This window comes from Hibiscus syriacus, unplaced genomic scaffold (assembly GCF_006381635.1).
Source record: "Hibiscus syriacus cultivar Baekdansim isolate YM2019G1 unplaced genomic scaffold, ASM638163v2 tig00110745_pilon, whole genome shotgun sequence".
In the NCBI taxonomy this organism is placed as follows: Eukaryota; Viridiplantae; Streptophyta; class Magnoliopsida; order Malvales; family Malvaceae; genus Hibiscus; species Hibiscus syriacus.
This window is the reverse complement of record NW_024062847.1, coordinates 532,940-541,407: the sequence shown is the minus strand read 5'-3', so window position 1 is coordinate 541,407 and position 8,468 is coordinate 532,940. Positions and strand designations below refer to the sequence as shown.

The window sequence follows — 8,468 nt, the reverse complement described above, 5'->3', positions numbered from 1 at the left end:
AATCAGAAGACGAAATGAAATTGAATTTGCATGGTCAATCTATCAAACCATTATCCATACATAAAATTAATTGTGACCATTTGATTTGGGGTTAAGTTTATTTTAATTTATTAACATTAGGACCAAATTGATAGAATATAAAAGTAATAGTGATCAAATGTGTAATTATACCAGATATTTTAACTTCTACATTAGCTTTTCCCTTAAATATTAACGACGAGAGACTTAATTGAATGAATTTAAATAATTAAGCGAACTGATTGACAAAATTTTTAAAATAGTAGTCAAAATAAAAAGAGTCAATAGTTAGGTACTCACTAGTATAATTTACCATTTATTTTAAATAATTTACCTTTAAATAATCAACTACTTTATAATTATACGTTAAGTTATTTAAAATTTAAAATTTTATAAATTAAATTAATGATACTCCTCATTAGTGATGCTTATCGGTGCTCGTTGAAGATAACAGACTCATCTATTTATCATATCATATAAGTACCATTAATTTTTAATAATTTAATCAAATTTATTTATTAAATGATTTAACTGTTTCTTCTAATAATTTTATCTCGAACATTAAACTGCCCAACAAATGCATAAACTTTCTGAGTTCAATTTAAACATAGAAAACATGCTCCCAACATATCATATTCCAATACGAAAGTTTTAAATGAAAATTTTTTATCAAAAAAATTTCTAAGAGCCCTCAACATTTTATACTCAGATTCAAGATAAATGTCAAATAGAGGCATCAGTAATCAGTAATACAAATAGGTTTAATACACTTTTAGGTGCCTAAATAATATCTTAAATTGACTTTTGGTGTTTAAAGAATTTTTTATTAAAAATATGTGTCTATTGTTTTCTCCGTTACTCTTTTAAATGACTACCGTTTCGGTAACCGTTAAGTAACACATGTTATATTTATATTTCTTTTTATTTTTAAAAAAATAAAATATTTTTAAAAAAAAGGAATAAAGACGATTAAAAATCAAGAGATCTAAGAAATTATACATTTGCGAAACAAATAGAAAGGCTCCATAGTCAAAAGATATCAGATGAAAAGGGGGAGAAATCGAAAAAGGAGATGGAAGAGAAGGGAACGGATAAACAAGGTAGATCGGAAGCAATTCGTCAAACACCGGAACACAATAGGAGATGTGGAGTTTCAATTCATCAAAAGTAATTTGGAGAATCGGAGGCTGGAAGGCGACAAAAGAAATTGTTTCCGACGGCTACAAGTGTGGCTTTGTACTGGTATAAGGAAAAAGGAAAAAGGAAAAAGGAAAAAAGAATAGAGGTAAAGTTAAAAGGAGCCCTAAGGGTCTGAACATTGGCGTTTGATTTTACAAACGCCATTAAGTACTCCTCATTTTGTGCGGTTTGTATTAAAAAACGCCGCCCTTATTGATCTATTGTGGCTGTTTTGCCAACAACGCTACTAAAGGTAAATGTCTATTGTGTCGTGTTCACGCAAAAGCCGCTATTGTTGTCATTTTGTGGCATTTTTTTATAACCGCTGCTAAATATATAAATTAAGTGGCTTTTTCTCAAAACAAAACGCTGCTAAAGTGCCGTTATATACCAAGTTTGGTTTAGGGCATATGTTACTCAACGGTTTTTTTTAAACGATATGCACCTAAAAGTGTAATAAAAAAAATATTAGACACCTATTTTTTAATGAAAAATTCTTTAGACACCAAAAATTAATTTTAAATTATAGTTTAGGACTTAAAAGTATATTAATCCATACAATATAAACTCCCACACACTTCTTAAAAGAAACCGTAATATAACTATAAGCTAGCTTGTAGTCCAATGCTAGCAAAATTTGAATAAAATTAGATACTAATTAATACAAGAAAATTCAAATTACAATTTCATGAAGAGAAAAAATGAGCTTCACGCAGGCACCCAAGCTGTGGAAAGACAACATTATGTCCTTTCCAAGTAAGTACGAGATCGTCTTCGTCTTTCTTCAATCCCCATCCATCTGCATGTTCATCAAGCATTGTTTTCACTTCCGAGATAGTGTCTTCGCCGAAACTAACCCGACGAAAACCGGCAGTCTGAATCCGCTGCACCCACCGGCTCTTCGGTTCGAGCCTCTCCACCCTTTGCAGACCTTCATGAGCTATCACATTCTCTATCTTCCAACAAATGCTAGCCTCGTACCACTGCCTTTGCTTGCTCCCTTGTGGAAGAAAAGTGTCCACCGTATCGTAGGGTATCCATAGATAATTGAAAGCAGACCTTAATCTACACACCAGATTATTTGATGTCAAATCCGCATCCTCATCTGCTAGTACAACAATTGTCGGGTCCAACATTTGAAGCGCCTTGAGGAACATGGTTCGAAGAGATTGAGTGGACGATGATTCAAATGAATAAGAGTTTGAATTTACATTAGAAAGTGGTGACAGAGTTTCTTCTGGTATGTAGTGAAGCATCATGTGACAGTTTATAACTAGAGCCTCACCGCTTTCTGCATATACTAAATGTTGAACCCGAAGCTGCTCGATCAAAAAAGTGAATCCATCGGCGTAACTCGACAGAATCGCTCGGAATTCAAGTGCCACATTGCGGGACCTAGCGAAGTTAACCAATTTGGACCCCAACTCTTGGTAAGAGAGATCGAGCATTGGCGGGACATCTTGAGTGGCACCACCGGCGACTGTGAGTTTTACTAATGGGGGTCCTTCGAGCCTATTGGCTATGGCATCGATTAATGTAGGGATTTGCATGCAATGTGTCAAGCTTAAATCAACTATGTGAATGACCGAGTACCCTTCAACAGCTTCTAGTATCGCCGCATTCGCAGCGGTGAAACCGAATCGATGCCAAGGGGTTAAGTCGACGAAGCTAGCCAGCTCGATGACGGAGAAAGTGTGGATGTCGATAGTGAAGTTGCAGTGATCGTTCGCAATTGCTGCAAGCATTTTGCAAGTGCCACTCTTGGCCGCTCGGATGACAAGTGCTCGAAGGAAAGCACATGTTAAGCGTGTTGGGAAAATAGACCCCTTGTAATCCAACAATCCCTTTAGATCACAACATTAACAAAAATACTTGAAAAATAAAAGAGAGAAAACACAATAATTTAACGTGGAAAACTCCCAAATGGAAAAACCACAAGCGTTGTCAAAAGACAACCAAGAAAAAAAATATTTACTATGTGAAAAATTATTACAACCACACTACAAAATATTTAACTCTCACACATGCCCAAAAGCTAAAGTACACCCCAAGAGAATTTCCCTTTAAATTCTCTACTAGTATAGCTAATAGCTTTCTAATACATCACTTGTATTTTGGTGATTGACATACATTTAACCAAAGGGAAATGTTCTATTTATAGGCTAAGAATTTTTCCATCCTTTGTTCATTTCCAATGTGGGATTTGGCCAATTTTTGCCAAAAACTAACAAATCTCCACCTTGGCAAAAATTCCATACAATTCTTCACCATAAAAACAACAGCTACCTCAATAACCCATCAGCTATGATAGTCACAATTCTAAAAAAAAATTGTCATACTCCACCATAAGAGGATACACACTTGGAATTCACTAACTCCAAGAATTTTACCTCGACCAGTTCATGTCGAAAAACTGCTAATAAGTTATACTGCAACTTCCAATATTGACTTTCTAGGAAGTTCATTAGCCATCGACATCAATTCCACCACACACCTTGCATCAACTGTCAACCAATGCCCATGTGTAAATGTGGACATGCTACCTTTTCATACATCCTTTTCCATGGCAACTCAATTGGTAGCTATCATGCCATGAGGATATATATCTTACTTTAAAAAACAAATTCATCGTCTTCATTTTCAAAGACGACTACATTAGTAGCATCACTTTTGGAGCCATTAGCCGAAATAGCTCCACCGTTTTTGCAATCCTTCTTTAGATGTCCAGGTTGCCCATATCCCCAGCAGATAATTTTCTTTTTGGAGCCTTTATACTTCTTCCTATTTCCACAAACCGACAATGCTCCACTTTCAGAAGATTTGTTCTCTCCATTTTTCAGCCTTCTTTCTTCTGAAATCAGCTTACTTGTCACTTCTAAAAAATTCACATTCTCTTTCCCGTACATTAAAACGGTTTGCATGTGCTCATAGGAAGATGGAAGAGACCAAATAAGTCTCAATGCTTTATCTTCATCATCAATCTCCACTCCAATAGATTCCAGTTCAGAAACAATCCCATTGAGTGCACTAAGGTGGTCAGAAATTTTGTACCTTCTTCCATTTGCAATTTGTGAAATTTCTCCTTCAAATATAACCTATTTGAAAGACTTTTAGCTTGGTACATTTCCTCAAGCTTTTCCCAAAGCTCCTTTGTTGATGACCATCTAGCAACATTAGCAAGAACATTTTTTGCTAGACAGAGACGAATCTGACTTGCTGCTCTCATGTCTAACTCCTCCCATTCTTCTTCACTCATCTTGGATTTTCCCTTGTCTCCACTGCTGTCACTAGGTTTATCTGGTTCCTTTCCTTCGGACAAAGAAGCTGTCTTTCCCTTTAAGGCCTTATACAATCCAGACTGGATTAGTATATCCTTGACTTGTACTTGCCACAACCCAAAATTAATTCTCCCATCAAATTTCTCAATATCAAATCTGAAACTCATTTTTGCTCAACAATGCTCCAGTGATCTCACACGTGAATAATGAGTGAACAATTGTGTCTACAAAATGCACTAAGAAAGTTTCCAGGAAAGATTGGGGGGACACAAATGGTACCGCTTAAGTCCCAACCTCCTTAGGCGATTATAGCCTTTGTGACAAAACTTTCTTGACTGCACTTACTTACACAATTTCACACTCAATAAACACAATAACGTATTTAAAGGACCTCCAGTTGGACTACAACAATTTCTAAAAAATCTTTTCTGATGTAGAAGATCGGACAAAGCCGCAACCACAGAGCATACTAAGAATTTTAAAGAAATTCTTACCCCGCCTTGAAATTTATCTTTTACCAAACCATTGACTCCGATACCAATTGTTGGGAAAATAGACCCCTTGTAATCCAACAATCCCTTTAGATCACAACATTAACAAAAATACTTGAAAAATAAAAGAGAGAAAACACAATAATTTAACATGGAAAACTCCCAAATGGAGAAAAACCACAAGCGTTGTCAAAAGACAACCAAGAAAAAAAAAATATTTACTATGTGGAAAATTATTACAACCACACTACAAAAATTTAACTCTCACACATGCCCAAAAGCTAAAGTACACCCCAAGAGAATTTCCCTTTAAATTCTCTACTAGTATAGCTAATAGCTTTCTAGTACACCACTTGTATTTTGGTGATTGACATACATTTAACCAAAGGGAAATGTTCTATTTATAGGCTAAGAATTTTTCCATCCTTTGTTCATGCCAAGGGGTTAAGTCGACGAAGCTAGCCAGCTCGATGACGGAGAAAGTGTGGATGTCGATAGTGAAGTTGCAGTGATCGTTCGCCATTGCTGCAAGCATTTTGGAAGTGCCACTCTTGGCCGCTCGGATGACAAGTGCTCGAAGGAAAGCACATGTTAAGCGCTGGTTGGAATCACCATCTGGTGGTGCAATGTGGTTGAGAACCCAAAGAATTTGCTGCGCTAGTGTAGCGTCGTTGCTTTCTATAGCTTTGGCGCAGTGCACTAAAGCTGCTCCATGCAATTGGCATCACCAAAGCTGCCCAAACCCTTTGAGGTAGGGAATCCAGGCCATGGACGAGCCCGATGGATTTGGTTTTTTTTCATTGTGTGGATTGAAATGAAGTGATTTGGTGCAAGGGTGGGATTTCAGTGAATTGCATTATGGAGAGAATGGGAGAGATAGAGAGAAAACAAAATTAAAGAGTAGAAAAAACAAGAATCGGAAATCAGAAGAGTGCAGAAAGATAGAAAATGACCAGACTAACAGTGGGTACCTTGCCATTGGGAAACGGTCCACACGGTAATGTGTGGGGAACCACCAATTTATACTACAGTTTGGGAGAATTCTGCAAATTTATCGGGGAAAAATGACTGCTCAACTTTGTGAGAATCTTATTTTCTTCCAACAAAAGAGAGCCAAAAGGGACTGCTCAAGGAGGAGTAAACAACTCCCATCCCCAAAAGAAAAACTTGGTTCAAGTCAAATTCGGCAAAAGAGACCATTCTTTCATCAAAGACCAGTCTTTTCAGCTGCTAAAGATAGGGGCTGCAACAAACCAGATTAAAAAACAACCGTTTTCATGACTACAAAAAGGGTCGAGTCCCCCCATTCTGAATAACCTGCCTTTTGGTTTCCCTTTACCAGTATATTCAAAGAAAGATGAAAAAAGAGAAAAGAAGAGTGTGTGTGCAAGAAGTAATTATAAAGGGAAAGGGTGTGCTGCAACTTCTTTTGGAGTTTGGTGTTATGTTAGGATAGCCGGCCATGGGATTGTCAGTATGCGGGAGTTGCGATTTTGTCAAGTAATGAAGAGTGGGTAAGGCACTTAAGGTTTGGCTCACTCATTCATGCGCCATATGACATTAAATTTATCATATCATGATGAAATCATTTTTATGCAGGTCTTCATGTATGTATGTATATTACTATGATTAGTGATTGATGGACTCAAATTCAACTGATCTTTTTAATATCTTTTAATGTGTGAAAGAATGTAATAGGCTTTAAGTCAGAGTCCTTCAAAAGACTCATGGCAGGCAAAGCCTTTGCATTTTATGACGAGACAAATTCAATAAATGAATAGTCCTATCTAACCCAAACGAGGCCCCACTCGCTCTCTCTCTCTCTCGCCGACATTTGTACTGAAAACCCAATTTGCAGCATCTATAACTATGTAAACACATAATTACTGTTATTTATGTGAAAGTATATATTTTAGGATATTGAATATTATTTAATTCAAAATATAGGTTATTTAAAGATTCATATTATTAAAATTGGAATTTGTATTCAGTATAAAAAATTATATTGTAACACTTATTTCCCGTATACATCCTTGTATACGAGTTACAGATGTCGCGTGACTTTTAAAATATTTTTGTATTTGAAAATACATATATATAAAATAACGTTTAAATGAATGATCACAGATGTTAACGACTTTTAAAACATTTTCGTATTTAAAAATTTTGTTTCTTTAAATAAACGATTTAATAATATAGTTTATAAAAGGTTATTCAAATATATATATATATATATATATATATATATATATATATAATAAAATTTAAAATCCATTAAACAGTAGTTTAAGTTCAAATATAAAATAATACTACAACCAAATACCAAGTATCTTATCAGAGCATCAAAACATATCTAAGTACATGCCAACTAGTAATATAAGAATAAACATCTAGAGATGTCATACTGTTACTGATGAGGCAACCTTTGACAGATGATATCAATTGCACTCCTCACTCCGATTCGTATACTAAACCTACGCATAAAAATCATCGCACGCTAAATATTCACTTAGTGAGGCATAATAAAACAAATAAGACAATTTAAAAACATGAGTAAAGCATTATAAGATCAAAATACGATTGTAACCCCCCACGAACCGATGTGGTTGGCCCGATCCGATCTAGGGTGTCACATAGGGCCACTGGAGCGTCCCATCATAAAAATATCAAAAAAATTAAAATTTTTGTTAAAGCACGTAAAATCATAAAACAATTTATAAACATAACAATAAAATTTAACATTATTAAAAAATAAAGCAGATTCCATACTCGGATATAAAAACAAAATACAAGCTGGATGCCCCCTAATCATATGCACCGTACTTCGCAAGCTACACCGGAGGAACTCCCTTACTGATGTCGAAAGTTGCAGTGATACGATTCTTTTAACCTGAAATGGTGAGTAAGAGAGTGAGCTTTGGGAAGCTCAGTAATACAGAACTACCTATTGATGCTACAGGACACGCAAATAAATGAAAAACCATAAAATTTCCTTATTTAAACAGGCATATACAAGTTTTCGGGATAAGCTGGGGATTCACTGGTAGTTCATCGAGTAGAAGCCATGAAGATCTCAGTTCATAGGAAACATTCATAGTATCAAGTTTTCAGGAGATCAAATAGGATGTCTAGTGTATTCCAACAAAAACCAGTGAAAAGATATAATCTTTTAAAACAGTAATTATTTACAACATATTCTTCAAAACCATGTGGAACCCTCCAACCAAACACCGTTATGCAGTTCCCCATAACTGCATCTATAAGGGCTTACCCTAAGCACAATACAAAGGGAGCCAACATAAGGGAATGCCTTGGGGCCTATGGGCTTACCCAAGGGTATCCTTAGGTCCGTAAGGATTTACCAGCTGGATCAGGGCTAAACCTCCATACTCCATAATCTTACCCATATAAAAATCCAGTAGAAATCAGTTTTAACCATAAATCATAGTATTTGGATCGTGATCCAGTAATATCTCATAACCATGATAATGAAATAAACCAT

The 8,468-nt window shown here is 35.6% G+C and overlaps 1 pseudogene; it reads right to left on the bottom strand.

The window, feature by feature from the left end:
- Positions 1-1,905: 1,905 nt before the first annotated feature.
- On the bottom strand, positions 1,906-5,807 carry LOC120139394 (annotated as a pseudogene).
- Between the last annotated feature and the right edge of the window lie 2,661 nt (positions 5,808-8,468).